General features: G+C 43.9%; 1 protein-coding gene across 2 annotated transcripts in view; it reads left to right on the forward strand.

Annotated features, from left to right (window-relative positions):
* GPSM3 (G protein signaling modulator 3) overlaps positions 1–24,029 on the forward strand; it is an 89,116-nt gene that overhangs the window by 16,060 nt on the left and 49,027 nt on the right. The window contains exon 1 of one of the 2 annotated variants that reach the window (XM_068250317.1): positions 11,176–11,406. The exons of the other annotated variant lie outside the window; for it this stretch is intronic. The gene's annotated coding sequence lies outside the window, so the exon portion shown is untranslated. Of the gene's footprint in view, positions 1–11,175; positions 11,407–24,029 lie in introns of those variants that run through there. 2 annotated transcript variants of the gene reach the window in all.

Consider the following 24,029-nt stretch of genomic DNA (forward strand, 5'->3'; position numbering starts at 1 on the left):
TGCGAAGGGGTCAGCGAGTCCTCCTAGTTCTGCTCTTGTTCTAGAAGTTGTTACTTGCTTGTCTTGTGTCATATATTGGTTCATCGCCAATATATACGCATACTTGCGCATTTTGTTATTTTCCTTGTATTCGTGTTACGTGATACATCAGTGTCGCTGATATATACGTACACAAACTGTTTATTTCCTGTGTTCAGTTAGTCTGCCTTCCAGCACGTTTTGGTAGTTTGCGCGTATCGTGAGCACCCGTGCTGAGCTAGTATCCTGCTCCTGGTCCTGTTTGTGGATTGCGTTCATCTCTGCGAGGAGATAACGAATCCTTCTGAATCCTGTCCTGTTACCGTTTGTGGATTGCGTTCATCTCTGCGAAGAGATAGCGAATCCTTCTGAGCCCTGTTCCCTGTATTGCTCCAGTGCTAGTCAGTGTTCCTGCTTATGTCATATATCGGTTCATTGCCGATATATACATATGTTAGTCAGACGTTACAAATAGTTTCATTGATAGCTGTAATTGTAATACGCTAGGAAAACATACTTATTGTATATTTGTCTGTGTTACGTTCATCTATCTTGATCCTGCTATTTCCTGACTATCTTGTCCTGTCTTCGTGAGGTACGCCATCGCTGCAAACGCATTGGCTGCCTCATTCCAGTCTGTCTTATTGTGGACGCTTGCTGTCACTAAGTAGTGGCTAGTTAAGCAAGCGTTGATTCTGTCTACCTGTCCTGATCTCCTCAGTCCTGGTTTATGCGCTCAGCGCTACTTTGCGCTGAGACGTTATTACGAAAGTGTTGTTTGTGGCTGTTCGGATCTGCACCGGCTCTGTGCACCACAATCTCCTATTGGAGTCAGTCCTCTCCTCCACTAAACTGGGGATATCCTGATCCCTTGTGCTAGTGTGTGTACCTCCTTCACGTCAGCTTATGTGTTGTATGCTGACTGTGGAGATTACACCTCCAAGCGTGACACGCACTATCTATAAGCAGACCATGCCAGACTGCAGGACCTCTTATGTTCTCTAGGCTGGAAGAACATTGTTAGATCCAGGCATATGACCACATGCACATGGAGATAGTCATCACATGGTCAACCCAACCATCCCGGCTATCCCATCTCTGAGAAGGTCCATTGTCTCTGCTGATTGAACATGGAGAAGTGGCATGACAGGGAAATCAGTAGTAAATAAGCTGCTGTTGGAAGGATATTTATTTATGGACTTTATGTCCAGGGTGCGGAATCCTGGAGGACACGGACATAAATTTCAATGACAGATCACACAGAATAAGCTGCTTCTTTATTGATTAACAGTGAGCGGAGGTTGTTCTCTTCTCCTGTGCCCCGAGGAAGTTTCGCTTGAGAAAAGCGACACCAGGCTTCAAACAAATACTCCAGCCCAGAAGTACCTCAGTGCTCTCAACCCACATGAGGGCAGACCTCAGAACTTTTAGTAATGTCTTTGTAAGGTCAAGAATTATTGTTAAATGAACCCGACATGAAAAAACAATACTGATGAGAAAAACAGTTATATTTAGCCTCCTACTCCTAAAAATGACTTTTTTTTAAAGTGTCCCATGATTTTCATTTATATTTAAACATTTACAAAGTAGGTTGAATGTACTGTCTCTAATTAGTGGCAGCCTATTAAGTGTCCCAGAGTTAGAAAAAGGTAAAAAAGTTCATGTATTTTATCTCTCCTTGCCCTCAGAAGTTGTATTCTGCCAGGAAAACGCTTATAGCTGTAATAATCTTATCAGTGATGTTTCCGACAAGACAGAAGCTGTCACTTCCATGCCTAAAAATTAACTCTTTCAGGCAGCAAAATAAAACGGCCTGGTTATTAATACGTTTTGTACTGTACATATACAGTACATGCTTATCTCATCATGTCACATATCGCCTCGGATAAACACTTTAACCACTTCGCATCCAGACCTTTTTTCCCACTTATTGACCAGAGCAGTTTTGACAGTTTAGCTACGTCCTTATTTAATCAGAAATAACTATATCCCTACGACACAGAAATGAAGTATATATATTGTTTTTTTTCCAAGACAAACTAGGCTTTCATTGTATGCCATTTTTCCCCTCAAACAATTTTGTTTTCTATGAATTTTAATGGGGAAACAAAGAAACAAATAGAAAAAAACACCTCATTTCTCAGTTTTACTCATTCCAGTTTAAAAATAAAAAGTGCTACTGTAGATAAAAACACAATTTTTGTTTGGCTTTTCTTACCGCTTATCACAAAACTTAGATTATGTTCCGGTTACAATTTATGGTGAAGATATTTGATTCTGGAATAATGCTACAGTGTGTATTTTTCACTATGAAATGAGGAAATAAAAGTATTTTTAATAGTAAAAATCAATCTCATTAGTTCAGGAAACATATATTCCCATTCACCAATTAGTGCTGCATCAGATAGTGCCAGAAATGTGCACAGGAGCAAGCCCAATCCTGCACAGCACTGCTTCTGTACAGGTCAGTAGATCTACTGACCTGTGGCTTAGATGAAGTCCCAGAGGACGTATATCTACTGACCTGTGGACGAAGTGGTTAAAGTCAACTTGGCTTTTATGAATAAAAATGATCTGTACCACGTAGAGCAGTATAGGGGCGTTGCTAGGATCCTAAGAGATCCGGGCCGGGGCACTTTTGGGCACTTCAGCCAAAAAATGGGTGAGGCTATGAACCAGAATGTGGGTGTTGTCATGGGTGTCATGGGTGGAGCCAAATGTACATAAACTTAACAGAGGTCTAAGTAGGCCTGTCCAGCAGAATGTTGGATGAAACCCCCTTTCCATTACAAAAAAAATGCAGCATATCGCATAAATAGGCAGTATCACTTAAACATCACTAGGCAGCGTTACCTGGCTTCTGTGCTGGTCTGGTCTGGCTTTCTGTTGTGTGAGCTGGTCCCGCTATAGCATTCCCTGACCTTCTAGTGGACCCCCTCTCATGCTCCCACGGGCCTCCCATTCAGACACCACAACTCCATAGTAGAACAGCTACCTACATGCCCCCATAAAGACACCACAGCACCCAGCATGGCATCACAGCACCCAATATGCCCATATAGAGGCACCATAGCACTCAGCATACCCTCGATTGCTGTGGTTACATAGTTACATAGTTATTATGGTTGAAAAAAGACATACGTCCATCGAGTTCAACCAGTACAAAGTACAACTCCAGCCTGCTCCCTCATATATCCCTGTTGGTTCCTCTATGGGGCATGCTGGGTGCTGTGCAGTGCCATGCTGGGGTGCCTCTGTGGGACATGATGAGTACTGTGGGGTGCCATACTGGGTTCTGTGGTGGCTCTACTCTGCCTGGGGGAGATCCAGGGCACCCCAGAATAGATCCGGGGCACGTGCCACTGATCTTTGGGTCTAGAAACATCCCTGTGTTGTACCTTCTACATATTACATATTCTTACTTTAAAATTTACAGTCACTGCCCAGATAGGAATGAGTAATTTGTCCATTGTGATGTAGGTCAAATTAAGATGGGCACTGATGTAGGATTGCATTATTTTTGGTGGCCTCTGCCTCATCATATCGAGTCAACAGGCACTTGTTTGTAATTGACCTGTGAAAGTGGGTGGATGACCTACGAAACGCATCTGTTTTTTGTGTCATCCAAGATTTTAGCTAGATGTTTTGTGGAGGTAAGCCAATCTTTTGCCTCTTTTTGTTTTTATATACAGTATTTTATGACTTCCCCAGCTCTATTTAGCATAACTGGGACCCTAATGTTCTTTGCATGAGAGCAACCACATCAAGATCACACTAGTTCCCCCATAATGGAGATAAGTTTTAGATATCCACTTGCTCTATCGGTTGGCCACTCCTTCAGCAACCTCATCTTTCTTTGTCAGTGTGTTTTTTTAAGGTGACCTGTCATCTTGCTACTCCCCTGTCGTATTAATCAATGTTTAATGCTGAAATGAAAGAATAACTTATTTTTAATTAAAGCAGTAATTTCACTGTAAGTTCATTACACATGCTAGAGAAAGTGTTGAATTTCGAATGTCAGTTTAGTGTGTATAGGAGTCCCCAATGTCCGCTCCCTTCTCTGCAGAGATCCGCCAAGCCTGGAGTGCCATTGGTCCTGGGGGACGCCATGCTTCTGGATTAAGCCCTGCCCCCAAATAAAGCCCCGCCTCCTGCAGGTGTTCTATCACCTGCTTCTGCAGCGTGCGTGCAGCAGGAAGTTTGGTGTCCTTAACAGAAACATCATCACCGGTTCCAACACAGCAGACATCACAAGGTCCGGATAGTGTGCACCCCTCTGTCCCCGTGCCTCCTTCTGTCCCCCTTTGTGCCTCCTTTTGTCCCCCTTTCTGCCTACTTCAGTGCCATTGTGTCTCCTTTATTTGCCCTGTGCCACCTCTGCCTCTTTGTCCCTCCTTCTGCCCCTATGTGGCTTCTTCTGTCCCCTTGTGCCTCGTTCTGTCTCTTTGTGCCTCCTTCTGTCCCCCTGTGCTGCCTTTTGTCCCCTTGTGCCTCCTTCTGTCCCCTTCAGCCTCCTCCTGTCTCTCTGTGCCTCCTTCTGTCCCCCTGTGCTGCCTTCTATCTCCTTGTGCCGTCTCCTGTCCTTGTCCCTTTCCTGCGCTCCCCCAGCAGAGTATAGTGCAGCAGAAGCTGTGCTCTAACCTCCCCTCTGGAGTCATGTGCTGTGACTGTGTGACCATCCTGATTGTTTTCTGCTCCCTGTTTTGCTGGCTCTCCTCATGTTGTGTGTAATCATGCTACATGCGGTAGGAGATGCTGGGCACTAGGGCGAGTGGTGAGCGGACAGGGGGAAGCACAGGGCTGGACTCCAGCGGAGAGGTGGGAGCACAGCTTCTGCTGCACTATGCTCTGCATTTACACACTAAGCTGGGGTAGTGCATGAAGGGAGTGTGCAACAAAATGCGACAGGATTGGACGGGAGGTTTGTATCTTGTATTACGCATCCATCCAATACGGCACATGGTTTATATTCTCTAGTGTGCGTATGTGTGTGTGTTGGGGGGGGGGGGGGGGAGGCACAGGACTTCTTGCCTGGAGTGACAAAGGGCTAGAAATGGCCCTGAACATCTGCCGACTGCTATTATAGTTCCTGCTCCCTTCCTGCTTTTTCTCCCCCTCCCCTCTCCATAGGACAGAGAGACAAGACAAGACAAATAACATTTATATTGCGCTTTTCTCCTTGCGGACTCAAAGCGCCAGAGCAGAGCAGCAGCCACTAGGGCGCCCTCTATTGGCAGTAGCAGTGTAAGGGAGACTTGCCAAAGGTCTCCTACTGAATTAGTGCTGGCTTACTGAACAGGCAGAGCTGAGATTCGAACCCTGGTCTCCTGTGTCAGAGGCAGAGCCCTTAACCATTACACCATCAGCCAACTGCGAGCAGAGCTCTGAGAGCAGAGTAGTGTCTCAGTATGCTGATACTCTGCAAACTAACAAACCTCCCACATGTGTCCGTAGCTTTACATTCTTGTTATTAGTACTTTTTTTTTTTTCTTTTTCACATTTTTCTTGATGGCCACTAATTTCATTTGCTTTGATCTTCTAGATAGCCACATGCATTATCCATATGATCCTCCCCCCCCCCCCCCCCTCCTCCCTTTGTACTTTTATCTCCAGCAGCTCAGCACTGAGTATTTGCAGAGCCAGATGTCAGTTTGCTTCCCAGCAGCTGAGCTGACAGCTTTTGCTGAGTATTCCAGTTCTAAATCCTCCATTTCCCCTTTAGTGCTAAAAATTATGTCTTCCCTCCCCCAAAATCTAACATAATCCCCTGTGCAAAATACCAGGCTTCCTGTGATGATACTGTGGATACTATTCCCCTCTGAGCCAAGCATAACCCTCCCAGGTGCAAAATACTATTCCCTACCCCCTCTATCCCCCCCAAACAAACACTCCCAGCAGGGGCGTAGCTAGAAATCATGGGGCCCCATAGCAACGTTTTTGGTGGGGCCCCCCTAAAAAAATCTATAAGGCATCTTATTGCCCCGTCGCCCCACCCCAATTACAGCTAAACCTATTCTCATACAGAGCCCTCCCTCTACCTATGCGAAATCCTAACCACCTACCCTGCTGATGAAAAACCTTAACCACCCTGCCACAAAAAAAAAAAAAAAAAGCTTAATATTGGGTGCCACAAAATTGCATATGTAGGGCACCTCAAAAAACTATCAATATCGGGTGCCACTGGATACCCATACAAATATTGGTTATAGCAGGTGGCCAAACTCCAGTCCCTGCTATAAATATTTGTATGGGCACAAATGGAAGCCCTCAATATTTACAGGGGTTTTTTTTGTGGCGGGGGTGGGCGTTAAGGTTTAGTGTACTTAAAGTGAACCTGAACCGAATAAAAATATTTCAAATAAACACATAATGTATCTATATGTGAATATTACATACTTACCTCACTGTCAGTTCCTCTAAGAATCTCAGAATTTTCTTCTAACAATGATATCTTCCAGTTCTGACAACATTTTGTCAGAACTGAAGAATATCATTTGCTGTCAGTTATATTTCAGTTGTTGTCAGTAATAAGTGAAAGGGCAACTGATGTGCAAGGTAATGTCCATGTTTCCCTATGGCTCATGTGGGTGATGTTAAAGTTTAACAGTGTGCTGACCAGGAAGCTGTTATGGGCTAATGGTCATTTTTAATATGTAGGATGGAGAATTCTGTTCCCAGTCTGCAATCCAGATGATTGAAATAAAGTGCACAAGTCCCAGCAGTCTATTAAGGGCCTGTCATATTAACAGGAATGTGCTCACTGTATGTACAGTGTCGCAGGGGCAGCGTGCTGGCAACAGATAGTAGCCAAAGTTTAAACTTGCATAGTAGCAGTATCTTACATGCCCTCCACAGTTTGCAGCATGTGGTGCAGAGCTTGCAATTGTTAGTGGATGGGCAGCACAATGGCGCAATAGTGGAAAGCGCTCTTGCCTTGTGGCATTGAGTCCCCAATTCAAAGCCCAGGCAGGGCACTATCTGCATGGAGTTTGTATGTTCTTCCTGTGTCTGTGTGAGTTTCCTCCCTGCACTCCGGTTTCCTCCCACACCCCAAAAGCATACAGATAATTTAATTGGCTTTCCCCTAAATTGGCCCTAGACTACAATACATACAGTACACGATACATACCTAGACATGTGCCTACGGTAGGATTAGATTGTGAGCCCCTCAGAGGGACAGTCAGTGAGAAGATAATATACTCTGTATAGCGCTGCGGAAGATGTCGGCGCTATATAAATACATAATAATATTAGTGCCACTCAGACCTCTGGGTATCCTTAGCAGCAGTTGACAAAGGGATGCTGCATATCTGGCAGTGAGACCGGACTTTGGGAACAGGATTCAACGTTCCAGTTCTGCCTCCAGTGTATGGCGGTGTGAGTGTGCAGAGACCAACAGGTGTGGATTTTGGCAGAAATGTGCTAATATTCAGCATTGATGGTTTTATTTTTTGTGTGCTATTTTAAGTAATTAGGCATTCACTTATTGTCTATGTATATGTGCAGGGGTTCCTTATTTTCTGTTGACTGTGTTGTGTGGAAAGGGAAATATTCCACTCACCCCAAGTTGCCACATTCCACACTTGCACTTTAACTATTTATAACTGCAACAAAAGTAAAAAGAAAACCTGAGGATTTGAGGCAATTGTCAGCCTCAGTGAGTCCCTGGATGCTCCTCTCCTTTCTCTCGGTCTCCCTCTCTCTCTGGCTGGCTGCATTCCTCTCTGCTGCTCGTTCCGGGGACTGTGTGTAGCAGAGGGGAGGGGGAGGAGGAGAAACCACGTGCAGCTCAGTATCACTATGTTTCCTGCCGGAACTAAGAACTAATTGTCGGCTGGAAACAGAGGTGGAAGGAGAAATAGTCCCCTTTCACCAGCCTATGTCTGTGCAATCTCCTTGCAGGGAGAGGGGGAGAAGGGGACAATGTCTGCACACAGACATGCGGATTGAGGAAAAAATAAAACACAGACAGCCAGGACCTCTGGGCCCCCTTGTGGCTTAGGGCCCCATAGCATTGCTATGGTTGCCATGGTGATCCCTACGCCACTGACTCCCAGCAGATAAGCGCTCCCCCTGGTGCTAAATGCGGTCCTGACCCAGAAACGGATCATAGCCCCCAGTGCTATATGTTGCCATCTCTCCAAACCCAACATAATTCCTAGTTCCCACCCTATCTAACCTAAAATAACCCCAAACAGTAAACTACCCTCACCCAACACCCCCCTAAAATATCTCTGGAAGTGTAAGGGCTGCGGTTCTGGAGCTTGATGGGGAAACCGCTTGGCTAATGAAAGTGAATGGGATGGTGCACACCAGAGCGGTTCGTTTTTTCCACAAACGCAAACTCGGGGGCTGTAGCATTTTTTTCGATTTCTGAGGCGTTTCTGCCTCAATGTAAAGTATAGGGAAGTGGAAAACACCTCGGGAAAACGCTAGATCAGAGCGGTTTTCCAGGCGTTTTTGTTACAGAAGCTGTTCAGTAACAGCTTTACTGTAACAATATATGAAATCTACTACCCCAAAAAAACGCTAAAAAAATGCTAGGCATGTTTAGAAAAGTCTCTAAATATGCCTAGAATCGCTCTGAAATCTGCTTCAAAAACCACTAGCGTTTTGCAGATCTGCTAGAGGTTTTTGGTGTGCACTGGCCCAAACAGTGCAACTACAGAGATCCATTCAGAATCTGTGCTCTACAGACATTCACTGAGATTCACTGCTATAGAGATTCAGGGAGATTTGGTGCTCTGCAAAGATTCACTGAGATGTGGCGCTCTGGAAAGATTCAGTGAGATTTGGTCCTCGACAGAGATTCAATGTGATTTGGTGCTGTACATACTGTATATTCACTGAGATTCAGTGCTATAGAGATTCACTGAGATTTGGGGCTTGATTCATCAAGCTACGCTGCTAAAGCAGCACAGCTTAATGAGCAGTAGTGCACCCAATGCATGCCTTACATAGCAGTGCTCGCTGCCATGTAAGGAGTGTGCCTTCCTTAGTTACGCACATTGCTTCCTTAGCAATGCGCGTAACATTAACCGTGGGTGGTCCTGCTTCTGTGAAGTATCGTTACCACAATACTTCACTTGCGCCCGCTACTGTATTAATTTACATAACTAAGGAAGGCTTTAGCAGCGCAGCTTGATGAATCAAGCCCTTGGTCTTCTACAGAGATTCACTGAGATTTGGTGCTGTACATACATTGACTGAGATTCATTGCTTTAGAGATTCAGTGAGATTGATTGCTCTGAAAAGATTCACTGAGATTTGGCACTCTACATAGATTTGGTGTGGGCTTCTGCTGGCTGCACATGACAGGGCTTCTCAGTACAATCTAACATGCGGTGTGACCTGTGTTGGCCAATACAGCTTACTTAGTAGAAATAAGTCCTGTCGTCCACTTGCAAGAGGAAAATAATTTTAGATGTTTCCCTTGACAACAGTAGGAAGATGTTATTAAAATGATGAAACATCTGAATTACACAAGTGTTTGTGGAGTATGACCGTGGCCAGAGCTGAGAACTCCATGCACTGATAGCAGAAAAGGTTCATTCTTTCATTCAGCGCTATAAAATGTTAAAGAGGCCAAAGTATGCATATTGTTGTTATTATTATACATTTATTTAGCGCTAGCCTATTTTGTGGTGCTTTATAAGGTGAAGGTATCAGGAAATTGTGTCATCCTGGCTAGGAGAGAATGAGAGCAGGCTGGGGAACTGAAGAAGTGAAGTGAAGTCAGATTCGTTTTCTGGTTATATTTACAATCTTAAAGAGACACTGAAGCGGAAAAAAAGATGATATAATGAAGTGGTTGTGTAGTTCGGATAATTACTAGAACATTAGTAGCAAAGAAATCTTCCCATATTTTTATTTTCAGTTATATAGTTTATTTTTTTTTATAACAAATATTTGCAGTTTACACACTACTCAGCATTCTAAATGATTTTACAGAGCAGGCCAGAGAACTATTGATCGGTCCTCTGGAGAGAAAAATAAAGTACAGTGACTGATAGTTGAGATAAAAAGCTTCAGAAGACAGAGCTCTGCAACTTTGACAGTCGTGGAGCTCAATGGCTTTTTTGCATAGATGACAACTGGAGTTTCTTAACTCTTCCTGTACTGGAAACAATATTAGACTTATGTCTTTGCTCCTAATGTTTTATTTGTTTTATCTCTAATGCTGGGAATACACGTTTCGTTTTTGCCTTCGTTTAAACCTTCGTTTCGATTGTGCCTTTTGTCCTTTTCGATCCCGAAATAATCGATCGTACGGTTAATATCACCACCCACGGTTTCGTTTTTTTTCGATTCTGATGGTTTCGTTTTTCCAATGATCGAAGGCTGCAAAGAAACGAAACGTAGTACAGGGACGGACGGCATAAACGAATATATAATCGATCTGAACAGCCATCAAGCCTACCAATGGTTCGATTAAATGGATAAAGAGAGATAATATCAAACATGTTCGATCACTAGTCGTTCGTTTTTGGGGTCTATTAATCAAAACTATAATGAGATTATGACTATTTTCACATACGTTTTCAACACTCGATTCGTTTACTGAACGAATCGAAGGCTAAAACGAAGGCAAAAACGAAACGTGTATTCCCAGCATTAGCTGTACTACACATACAAATCATTATATCATCATTTTTTTTCTGCTTCAGTGTCTCTTTAAGTGTCAAAGGGATTGTGTAAGTGAGCTCCACATTATAGGAGAAGCTCCTGAGAACTCCTGAATGCAGGTGTGGGAGGATCTAACTACAGAAAACAAGAGGAGGAGTTTGTTTCCAGAGCGGAGATTACATTTTGGGAGTCGTGGGGATTAGCCCAGTAAATTATGAAGTGGCAGCACTTATAAAGAGCTGTTTAGGTTTCTGTTAGGGAACATAACTATAGCAATTACTTATGAGTTTTAGTAGCAGACCATTTCGCAGACCCCTCACAATACTGCTGTAAACTGAAAAATCCTCTCTACTGTCAGGACTACTTCTCCATAAAGCCAGGCACCATTCCAGATGTTAAAAAAAACAAACAAAACGGGACAACATCTATAGCCATGGCAAGAAATCAAATCTGAGGAATGAGGAAGGGCTGCCTGCAGATAAGGAGGGTGGAGGAGGGAGTCAGGGTGTCCTATAAAGGAAGTAAGGAACAGCCAGCAGATAATGTATCACCTATTATTATACAGGCTTCTCTGCTGCAACTAAAACAAAGCTGGGAGGGGAAGACAGCTGTCATTTACTGGGGCAAAAGAGAAGCAAAGAGAGGAAGAGAGGAAGAAATGAGGAAGAGATTGAGCGGAAGAAGAGGCGTTGAGGGGAAGTAACAGTTTAGTGAAGTCAGAGAGAAGCCGGAGGGAGACTAGCCCATAACATGCAGAGAGAGGTGAGTGTCTATACAATATATCAAGCTAGTATCAGACGTATAACAGTGCAGCATGGTGGCATAGTGATTAGCCCTGTCGCCTAGCAGTGTTGGATCCCTGGTATGAATCCCAGCTTAGGCACAATCTGCATGGGTGTGGGTTTCCCCTGGGCACTCTGGTTTCCTCACACTCACACATCCCCCAAAAACATACAGACAAGTTAATTGGCTTCCCCTTAAATTGGCTCTAGACTACAATACATACACTACACAATACATGCATAGACATAGGACTAGGGTAGGGATTAGATTGTAAGCTCCTCTGAGAGGACAGCTAGGAGACAAGACAGTATACTCTGTACAGCGCTGTGGAAGATGTCAGCGTTATATCTCTACAGCCAGAGTCCCAGTTCACACACTGCCTGGAAAACATGTCTGTTGAGACAGCAAAACATCTATACATAAAGGTGGCGACACATAGTACAATTTTTCTGTTAGATTTTACCCCAATTCAATTAAAACGATCAGTTGTATCAGAGAAATTGAAAGTTTTTTTCCTTTTTTTTTTTTTTTTTTTTGTTGATTGAGAAATCTGATCAGATTTCCTGTTTTTTGTGATTTCTGAGACTGAACGGGTTAAAAAATTCAGACCAATTTTTCCATGGATTGTATGGTGTGTGACGGATTGTCAAATTGTATTCAATTAGAATAACTTGTACATAACTATTCAGTACACAGCAAACTTTGTTCTTTGAATAAACAACAAAAAGGGCTGTAATTATGAGAGTGTGTATGTGTATACGCTGTATGTATAATAGAAACATGGAAGGAGTATGTTATGGTATGTAGTGGGAAAATTGTGGGTTTTTGGTTTTTTTGGGAAGAATTATCATAATATGTAATGGTATGGCATTTGGTTTATTTATTAATTAATAAACAGAAATCATTGAGTGTTTGTAGCAGAATACAGGGTGGTAAATGCAGATGTAAGTAGCAATGTGGTAATTGTGATGCTAAACAGCAAATGATGATGGCATAAGATACTGATAGCTGTACAGAGATGTTACATCCCCCTGTAAGTAGTGATGTGGTGAATGGCGATCAGTTATAATCGTAATGCTGCTAAACAGCAAATGATGATGGCATAAGATACTGATAGCTGTACAGAGATGTTACATCCCCTGTAAGTACTGATGTGGTGAATGGTGATCCGTTATAATTGTAATGCTGCTAAACAGCAAATGATTATGGAATTAGATACTGATAGCTGTACAGAGATGTTACATCCCCCTGTAAGTACTGATGTGGTGAATGGTGATCCGTTATAATTGTAATGCTGCTAAACAGCAAATGATTATGGAATGAGATACTGATAGCTGTACAGAGATGTTACATCCCCTGTAAGTACTGATGTGGTGAATGGTGATCAGTTATAATTGTAATGCTGCTAAACAACAAATGATGATGGCATTAGATACTGATAGCTGTACAGAGATGTTACATCCCCTGTAAGTACTGATGTGGTGAATGGTGATCAGTTATAATTGTAATGCTGCTAAACAGCAAATGATTATGGAATTAGATACTGATAGCTGTACAGAGATGTTACATCCCCCTGTAAGTAGTGATGTGGTGTCAGTGGTAATTGTGATGCTAAACAACAAATGATGATGGCAGTAGATACTGATAGCTGTACAGAGATGTTACATCCCCCTGTAAGTAGTGATGTGGTGAATGGCGATCAGGGGTAATCGTAATGCTGCTAAACAGCAAATGATTATGGAATTAGATACTGATAGCTGTACAGAGATGTTACATGCCCTGTAAGTAGTGATGTGGTGAATGGCGATCAGTTATAATTGTAATGCTGCTAAACAGCAAATGATGATGGCATTAGATACTGATAGCTGTACAGAGATGTTACATGCCCTGTAAGTAGTGATGTGGTGAATGACGATCAGTTATAATCGTAATGCTGCTAAACAACAAATGATGATGGCAGTAGATACTGATAGCTGTACAGAGATGTTACATCCCCCTGTAAGTAGTGATATGGTGAATGGCGATCAGTGGTAATTGTAATGCTGCTAAACAGCAAATGATGATGGCATGATATATTGATAGATGTACAGAGATGGAATCTGGCGATAAATGTCACAGTGGAAAATGTAGTTCTATGAAAATGCAAAATGATTAAAAGTTGATTATTGAGGGAAAGGGTTGCCATGCAGGGGCGTTTTCAAACCAACCAATTTTTTTGATATTTACAATCTTTTTTCCCAAACTTGTGTCAATCTTGATCACATGTGTGTGCTAAATCGAACAATTCTTCAAAACTTCCGATCAATCAAATATATTGGATCGGATTGGTCGAATTGGATGAAAATTAAAAAAATTGCTTCGTGTGTCGCCACCAGATGGGCCAGATTAGGATAAGATGGATGTTTTTACTAAAGTGATTTGAAATGTACAAAAAAAAAAAAAAAGAATGAGTTTTAAGTCTTGTCACTTAAAGTGGGGTTAACCTTCTTGGCGGTAACCCCGAGCTGAGCCCTGCTGGGCCGATTTTCATAATATTTTTTTTTTAGAACACGCAGCAGGAACTTTGCTTGCTGCGTGTTCGGGTCGATCGCCGCTGCTCACCGCCGATGCGCCGATACCCGCTGCAATACAGCCCCCCCCCCCTGCACAGCCTGGCCAATCGCCGCCAGGTTGCGCTATGGGGTAGATCGGGACTCCCTGTGACGTCACGACGTTGATGACTTCACTCCGTTTGTCGCCATGGCGACGGGGGAAGCCCTGAAGGTGATCTTGCGATCGTGCAAGAGAATTTGCACGAAAACGGCCGTGCTATCAGTTACCACTCTTTTGTGAATCAAGCCCTATACATTAAAATCATTATTTGGGACCCTCACACCTGTACCTGTAACACCTTTTCGCAATCACTCCAAAATCGCAATTGTTGAAAAATCTACTTCCTCTTTCTCAACTTCGGAATAAAGGGACCGCAGGTTCAAACAGGTACCTAACCTTCCCTATATTTGGGGGTTGTGCCGTGATAAAAGGGGGCAGTGGGGAGAAGTGTCAGGAAACTGTTTTATGTGGGGCGAACATTGGGGCTATGGAGCGTCCAGTGCTGCTTGGGATTCTGGGAAGGCACCATGGGAGACGAGAGAATAGTAAGATTATCCTCATCTCCTATTGGCTGACAGAAGCAATCAAATTTGGCAAAGATAATTATTTACAAAAAAAAGTTCTTGGAATCTGAAAGCATGCTTTTCAAACCTAAATTGATTTCCTTGTTTTTATGAACTCCTCTGATAGATTTTAAATCTCTAGTTTCCCGACATTTTTAAATTCATTGAGATTTTAGGAGACAAAATTCTAATCTTGGTGTTACCATGGTTACATTTAAGTTAACCACTTCACCCCAAAGCGGTTTTTACAAACAGACAAGAACGCGATTTTCACCTTTCAGTTCTCATCCCTTTCATCTGCCAATAACTTAGACAATACTAATCGCAATGAAATAATCTATATCTTGTTTATTTCACCACCAATTAGACTTTTTGGGGTTGATATTTGTTTTCAGTAATTACTTTATTTTCTATGCATTTTAAAGGGAAAAACAAGGAAAAAAATAAAAAAAAAAACACAATTTTTCCAATTTCATTGCCTATAGTTTTAATATAAACACTGCTACTGTGCATAAAACCCACACATTTTATCTGCTTATTTGTCCTGGTTATCACAAGATTTTAATTATGTCCCTAGTACAAAGTATGGTGACAATATAGTATTTGGAAATAAAGGTGTATTTTTTCTATGGTGTTTTTTTTCCTGACTAATCTCACGTGCATGCGCGGGAACACACGTGCATATGCGGGAGCGCGCACGAGCACAACGGCAGCAGCACTGTTTGACTTATAAAAACGTCCTGGAGCCATTAAGAGGCTCTAGCGGGACGTTTTTATAAGTCTACTTGTCATTAAGTGGTTAAAATGCACGCCACCACTGAACTCATCTATGGTGCTGGCATGACCACAGTGGGGAACTGTAGTCATGTGGTACCTGCCTTCTGAGTGATCTTGTTGTGGTCTTTGCATGCACACATCCAATTTTGATTGCCCAATTTTACCACCTCCATAAGAATCCGTGAATTGAATATAGGCCCAATATGTTCATAGTATGCAAAATCTGTTGGCCCTCATACTACAGGTCCTTCTCAAAAAATTAGCATATTGTGATAAAGTTCATTATTTTCTGTAATGTGCTGATAAACATTAGACTTTCATATATTTTAGATTCATTACACACAACTGAAGTAGTTCAAGCCTTTTATTGTTTTAATATTGATGATTTTGGCATACAGCTCATGAAAACCCAAATTACCTATCTCAAAAAATTAGCATATCATGAAAAGGTTCTCTAAACGAGCTATTAACCTAATCATCTGAATCAACTAATTAACTCTAAACACCTGCAAAAGATTCCTGAGGCTTTTAAAAACTCCCAGCCTGTTTCATTACTCAAAACCGCAATCCTGGGTAAGACTGCCGACCTGACTGCTGTCCAGAAGGCCATCATTGACACCCTCAAGCAAGAGGGTAAGACACAGAAAGACATTTCTGAACGAATAGTCTGTTCCCAGAGTGCTGTATCAAGGCACCTCAGTGGGAAGTCTGTGGGAAGGAAAAAGTGTGGCAGAAATCGCTGCACGAGAAGAGGTGACCGGACGCTGAGGAAGATTGTGGAGAAGGACCAATTTCAGACCTTGGGGGACCTGCGGAAGCAGTGGACTGAGTCTGGAGTAGAAACATCCAGAGCCACCGTGTACAGGCGTGTGCAGGAAATAGGCTACAGGTGCCGCATTCCCCAGGTCAAGCCACTTTTGAACCAGAAACAGCGGCAGAAGCGCCTGACCTGGGCTACAGACAAGCAGCACTGGACTGTTGCTCAGTGGTCCAAAGTACTTTTTTCGGATGAAAGCAACTTTTGCATGTCATTCGGAAATCAAGGTGCCAGAGTCAGGAGGAAGACTGGGGAGAGGGAAGTGCCAAAATGCCTGAAGTCCAGTGTCAAGTACCCACAGTCAGTGATGGTCTGGGGTGCCATGTCAGCTGCTGGTGTTGGTCTACTGTGTTTTATCAAGGGCAGGGTCAATGCAGCTAGCTATCAGGAGATTTTGGAGCACTTCATGCTTCCATCTGCTGAAAAGCTTTATAGAGATGATTTCATTTTTCAGCACGACCTGGCACCTGCTCACAGTGCCAAAACCACTGGTAAATGGTTTACTGACCATGGTATTACTGTGCTCAATTGACCTGCCAACTCTCCTGACCTGAACCCCATAGAGAATCTGTGGGATATTGTGAAGAGAAAGTTGAGAGACGCAAGACCCAACACTCTGGATGAGCTTAAAGAAAACCTGAAGTGAAACTTAAAAGTTAAAAAAAGCATACACAAGTCATACTTACCTTCTATGTAATCTGCTCCTCAGTGTTTTTCTCCTGTCCCGTGTCCTATTTGTTCACTGTGATCAAGGGAATTTTCTGTCCTCCATTTTGAAAATGGCCATTACCCATAACAGCTTTCTGGTCAGCACACTGTTAAACTGTAACATCGCCCACTTGAGCCATAGGAAAACATGGACATTACCATCTACATCACTTTTTCTCTCAGCTTTAACTGACAGCAACTGATATTTTACTGACAGCAACTGATATATTTCAGATCTGACAAAATATTGTCAGAACTGGAAGGGATTATTGTCAGAAGAAAATGGTGCGCTTCTGAGAGGAACTGATGGCAAGGAAACTATGCAATGTTCATTTGAAGTTACCTCATGTGTTTATTTTAAATATTTTTACTCAGTACAGGTTCTCTTTAAGGCCGCTATCGAAGCATCCTGAGCCTCCATAACACCTGAGCAGTGCCACAGGCTGATTGCCTCCATGCCACGCCGCATTGAAGCAGTCATTTCTGCAAAAGGATTCCCGACCAAGTATTGAGTGCATAACTGAACATAATTATTTGAAGGTTGATTTTTTTTTTTTGTTTTAAAAACACTTTTCTTTTATTGGTCGGATGAAATATGCTAATTTTTTAGATAGGAATTTGGGGTTTTCATGAGCTGTATGCCAATATCATCAATATTAAAACAATAAAAGGATTGAACTACTTCAGTTGTGTGTAATGAATCTAAAATATATGAAAGTCTAATGTTTATCAGTACATTACAGAAAATAATGAACTTTATCACAATATGCTAAGTTTTTGAGAAGATCCTGTACATGAAAGTGGTAAAATTGGCTAATCATTGGCCAATAAAAATTGGATGTGTATACCAGGCTTTCACCACTGCAGGGCGCCTGCTGACACCAAGTGGAAAGGTGTCTGCGGTTGCCTAGCAACCATTAAATGAGCAGCAGAGGGGTACAGTGAGTGAGGTACAAATAAAAACTACAACATAAACAGAGTGATTGTCCAGAGCAACCACTGAACTTTAACGCCCAACTCCAGGTAAACTTTTTTTCAATTTAATTTTGGTTGCTTTGGAAAGGGCCTACTACCTCTTTTTGGCTATTATTGCTGTCCTGCTTCCCCATCTGTGATCATTCCCCTTACTTCCTGTTCAGACAGGAAGTGTGGAAATATCTCCAAGCATGACAGAGACAGCTACAAATAAAACTTTTGTTTGTAGTGTGGGAGGAGTTAAAATCCCTGTCTAGTTTTTGTTGCTGTCTCTCATCAGTCCCAGGGCATATTAATGACTCATGGAGGTCCCAGGGACAGGAAATGAGGGAACGATTCAGCAACAGGGGCACAGATAACAGCAGTAACCCTAAAGGTGACCACTAATAATCCAATTTCAAACGAAAAATCGTTTGAGCAATCAGATAATTCTGATTGGAAGAAAAAATGTTCAGGGTCGCGTTTTCTGTCATGTGCGTTTTTCTTTTGCGTGCGTTTTTATTGCGTTTTCATTGCGTGTATGTTTTTCTCCGCATATACGTTTTCTAGCATTTTGCGTGCGTTTTTACGCATTTGCAGTTCGCATATACAAAACGCATATGCATTTTCAATGCGTTTTTATATTGCGTTTTATGCAAATCACTATGAGGACAACAGGAAGCGGAAATACTTCACAAAACAATTAAAAAAAAATGCATATAAAAAAGCGTGAAACACACATACATATCCCAATGCATTGCGCTCCCATTGACTTTCATTATGTGCGTTTTTGATGCGTTTTTGAATATTATGCAACAAAACCAGCATTTTTTAAAACGCACGCATACAAAACACATATGCATTTTTTTTTTCATGCAGCCCATAGACTTCCATTAAAAACGCAGCGTTTTCCGCAATGCTTGCGTTTCTGCTAAGTGTGCACCTAGCCTAAAGGACCACTACCTCGGAAAAAGGAAGCAGTTAAAATCTGACAGAACCGACAGGTTTTGGGTCAGTCCATCTCCTCATTGGGGAGTCTCATGGTTGACTTTGTTTTCAACAGCATTTCCTGAACAGCAGTTGCAAAGTCTCACTGACAAAAGAGTGTGCAAGTGAGTAGGGAGGCTGGCTGGTATCGTACTATTTTGGCAGTTAAACTGCTGTTCTGGAAATGCTGTTGAAAACAAAGAAAACCCTGAGGCAGGGGTCACACTTACCGGCTTTCGTACGCGTTTTCTGCACAGAAAAACTGACTTCAACTGAGAACTCATGTTAATCAATAAGCAAGGTCACACTTTAATGCAGGTTTCGCATGCAGAAAAAAAACTGACATCTTGCGCAATTTGTCAGTTTTCTCTATAAATTACATTAGCTGCTGTAAGTCAGGGGTCACACTTGTCTTTCAGTTTTCTGCAAAGTGTAGAAACTGAAAGACAAATGTGACCCCTGCCTGAGAATCCCCTAATTGATTGCTTTTTTTTTTTTGCGATAGTGGTCCTTTAAGAAAAATAATCATTGAAAAGATAAGTGACACAAGAATCTGATTGGCTTCCCTAGGACTGGGTAACTGATCCAGTTTTACTCCAGTTTTTGGGCTCCTGTTTTGATGCATTTGCCCCCTGTATTGGATTGTGGGCATTTTCCCTATCAGTGGGCTTCAAAGGTAATGGCAGCAGAGGCGTCAAGGTTGCGGCGCGCGCAGCGCGCCGCGCCAAAAAGGGGCGTGGTCACATAATAATTGTGGGCGTGGTTATGGGTGGAGCCAAATGTATATGGAGGTTAGCAGGCTCACGCTCACCCACCCTCTCTCAGTATGTACCTTCCAGCATGTTCCAAGACAAATTCAGCAATCATGAGCCCCCCCCATCAAGACAAATTCAGCAATCATGAGGCCCCCAACATAACCAACTCAGCAATCATGAGGCCCCCAACAAGACAAATTTAGCAATCATGAGGCCCCCAACAAGACAAATTCAGCGATCTTGAGGCCCTCAACAAATCATGAGGCCCCCAACAAGACAAATTCAGTAACCATGAGGCCCCCAAAAAGACAAATTCAGCAGTCATGAGTCACATAAATAGACAGCATTTCACATAAATAGGTAGAATGCCCCCTTAATATGGTAGACGCCTCTCACCTGGCAGCAGTTCTCCAAAATACACTCAATCTGACGTGGTTCCCCAAAAATAGGTAGCCCCAGGTCTATAGTTGTCCCCAGAATAGGTGGCCAGCAGTATAGATGTCCCCAGAATAGGTGGCCAGCGGTATAGATGTCCCCAGAACAGGTAGCCAGGGGTAGAGATGTCCACAGAACAGTTAGCCAGGGGTATATGTGCCCAGTATATGTAGGCAGGGGTATGTGTGCCCAGTATATGTAGCCAGAGATATATGTGCCCAGTATATGTAGCCAGTGGTATATATGCCCAGTATATGTAGCCAGGAGAATAATATGTGCCCAGTATATATAGTCAGGCGTATATGTGCCCAGTATATGTAGCCAGGGGTATATATGCCCAGTATATGTAGCCAGGGGTATATATGCCCAGTATATGTAGCCAGGGGGTATATATGCCCAGTCCACGTAGCCAGGGGGTATATATGCCCAGTATATGTAGCCAGGGGTATATATGCCCAATATATGTAGGCAGGGGGTATATATGCCCAGTATATATAGGCAGGGGTATATATGCCCAGTATATGTAGCCAGGGGTATATATGCCAAGTATATGTAGCCAGGGGGTATATATGCCCAGTATATGTAGCCAGGGGTATATATGCCCAGTATATGTAGCCAGGGGTATATATGCCCAGTATATGTAGCCAGGGGTATATATGCCCAGTATATGTAGCCAGGGGGTATATATGCCCAGTCCACGTAGCCAGGGGGTATATATGCCCAGTATATGTAGCCAGGGGTATATATGCCCGGTATATGTAGCCAGGGGGTATATATGCCCAGTCCACGTAGCCAGGGGGTATATATGCCCAGTATATGTAGCCAGGGGTATATATGCCCAGTATATGTAGCCAGGGGTATATATGCCCAGTATATGTAGGCAGGGGTATATGTGCCCAGAGTAGGTAGCCAGGGGTATATGTGCCCAGAGTAGGTAGCCAGGGGTATATGTGCCCAGAGTAGGTAGCCAGAGGTATATGTGCCCAGAGTAGGTAGCCAGGGGTATATGTGCCCAGAGTAGGTAGCCAGGGGTATATATGCCCAGTATATGTAGCCAGGGGGTATATATGCCCAGTCCACGTAGCCAGGGGGTATATATGCCCAGTATATGTAGCCAGGGGTATATATGCCCAGTATATGTAGCCAGGGGGTATATATGCCCAGTCCACGTAGCCAGGGGCTATATATGCCCAGTATATGTAGCCAGGGGTATATATGCCCAATATATGTAGGCAGGGGGTATATATGCCCAGTATATATAGGCAGGGGTATATATGCCCAGTATATGTAGCCAGGGGTATATATGCCAAGTATATGTAGCCAGGGGGTATATATGCCCAGTATATGTAGCCAGGGGTATATATGCCCAGTATATGTAGCCAGGGGTATATATGCCCAGTATAAGTAGCCAGGGGGTATATATGCCCAGTCCACGTAGCCAGGTTGTATATATGCCCAGTATATGTAGCCAGGGGTATATATGCCCAGTATATGTAGCCAGGGGGTATATATGCCCAGTCCACGTAGCCAGGGGGTATATATGCCCAGTAAATGTAGCCAGGGGTATATATGCCCAGTATATGTAGCCAGGGGTATATATGCCCAGTATATGTAGGCAGGGGTATATGTGCCCAGAGTAGGTAGCCAGGGGTATATGTGCCCAGAGTAGGTAGCCAGGGGTATATGTGCCCAGAGTAGGTAGCCAGAGGTATATGTGCCCAGAGTAGGTAGCCAGGGGTATAGGTGCCCAGAGTAGGTAGCCAGGGGTATAGGTGCCCAGAGTAGGTAGCCAGGGGTATAGGTGCCCAGAGTAGGTAGCCAGGGGTATAGGTGCCCAGGGTAGGTAGCCAGGGGTATATGCCCAGTATATGTAATTAGGGGTATATGTGCCCAATATATGTAGGCAGGGGTATATGTGCCCAGAGTAGGTAGCCAGGGGTATATGTGCCCAGAGTAGGTAGCCAGGGGTATATGCCCAGTATATGTAGTTAGGGGTATATGTGCCCATTATATGTAGGCAGGGGTATATGTGCCCAGAGTAGGTAGCCAGGTTTATATGTGGCCAGAGTAGGTAGCCAGGGGTATATGCCCAGTATATGTAGTTAGGGGTATATGTGCCCAATATATGTAGGCAGGGGTATATGTGCCTAGAGTAGGTAGCCAGGGGTATATGTGCCCAGAGTAGGTCGCCAGGGGTATATGTGCCCAGAGTAGGTAGCCAGTAGCCAGGGGTATATGTGCCCAGAGTAGGTAGCCAGAGGTATAGGTGCCCAGAGTAGGTAGCCAGTAGCCAGGGGTATATGTGCCCAGAGTAGGTAGCCAGAGGTATAGGTGCCCAGAGTAGGTAGCCAGTAGCCAGGGGTATATGTGCCCAGAGTAGGTAGCCAGGGGTATATGTGCCCAGAGTAGGTAGCCAGGGGTATATGTGCCCAGAGTAGGTAGCCAGGGGTATATGTGCCCAGAGTAGGTAGCCAGAGGTATAGGTGCCCAGAGTAGGTAGCCAGGTGTCCCCCTCCCCAGCAGGAGGGGAGCAGCGCAGAGAAGAGGAAGAGCTGCTTTCTCTCCCTCGCTGTCCCCTCCAATGTCTGTCCGGTGGCTGGCAGCGGCGGGCGGAACTTACCTCCGTCTCGTCGCAGCGCCGGATGGATCTGCCGCTACTCTGGTCTGGTCCAGACCAGAGCAGCGGCTGCGCACCCGAACTTCCGGCCGGTGTTCCGACGCGGCGCTGGAGCGTGACGGAGGTGAGTTCCGCCCGCCACTGCCAGCCACCGGACAGACATTGGAGGGGACAGCGAGGGAGAGAGAGAGCACCTAAGGTGAGGGAAGGAGGGGGGAGATGGCCCCCCTTCCCCACCGTCCGCACAGGTCTCTCTCTTCTCTGCGCTGCTCCCCTCAGCCAAAAAAAAAAAACCCCGAAGCTCAGCTGGGCGCCCTTGGGGACCCGGCGCCCCGGGGCACTTGTCCTACCCCGACCCCCCCTAGCTCCGCGCCTGAATGGCAGCCATCCCTGAACAGGGAACAACCGCGTAAGGCTATGTATAATAGCGTGGCGAGGAAAAATGGGTGCAAATATAATGGTAAGAGGCATGAAGTAATGGTAATAGAATTTTTACTGATATTCTATTATCCACAATTGTAGAATATTGGTAAATTAACCGATATTCAACTATCACCCACTGTTCACTAACTCTCCCCTGAACCCTCTGCTAACCATGCCTAACCCTAACCAGCCCTCAACTGCTACTAACCCTAACCACCCACCACCTACTACTAACACTAACCAGCCCCTATCTGAACCCCTTGAGAATAATGGATTGCTGTGCATCAAGTTTGTACATGTGATCTCATTTTAATCATAATGAGTTGTTGAATACATTTTGATGTGTCTCATAGCTTGGACCCCTGTCACATAAAAAATAGGTAGAGACAAACTCAATTCATCATGAAAAAAATGTCATTTTCAAAGTTATGATCAAGCATGGCAAAGTTTAATCAAAACTACACGAGTCCGTAGCTTACAAAGCACCCAATTTTGAATAGCCCTGGTTGTTAGCTTTCCACAATGGTGACATTTGTGACCTTTTTCTGATGTTCTGGCTCTTCTGGGGCAATGCAAACAAAGGATGGCGCTAAAATACTTTGAGAAAATCTGGCCTGTACAAATCCACATGCACACTTCCAAGCTAATGGGCTGCGAGATGCCCAACTAGCCATCAACTGAGTGATATGTGCTATTACTTTAACTTGGATAAGTCATAGAATAGATTTTAGGGTGTTTAAAGTGTACCAGTGACCCCCCCCCCCCAAAAGTTTTATACATACTTCCACTTTGCCATCCTCCGCTGCCTGCAGCTCCGGTATTGTTAGTTCTGTCAGTCGCGGCCAGTGCCCCCTCTAGGTATTGCTCCGGAGGACACTGGAGAGATACGTAGAGGGCGCACTTCTCTTGTACAGACTGCCCACGACTGGAGGAAGTCCCGGTACCAGAGCTGCAGGCAGCGGAGGACGCCAGCG

This window comes from Hyperolius riggenbachi, chromosome 8 (assembly GCF_040937935.1).
Source record: "Hyperolius riggenbachi isolate aHypRig1 chromosome 8, aHypRig1.pri, whole genome shotgun sequence".
NCBI classification, from domain to species: Eukaryota; Metazoa; Chordata; class Amphibia; order Anura; family Hyperoliidae; genus Hyperolius; species Hyperolius riggenbachi.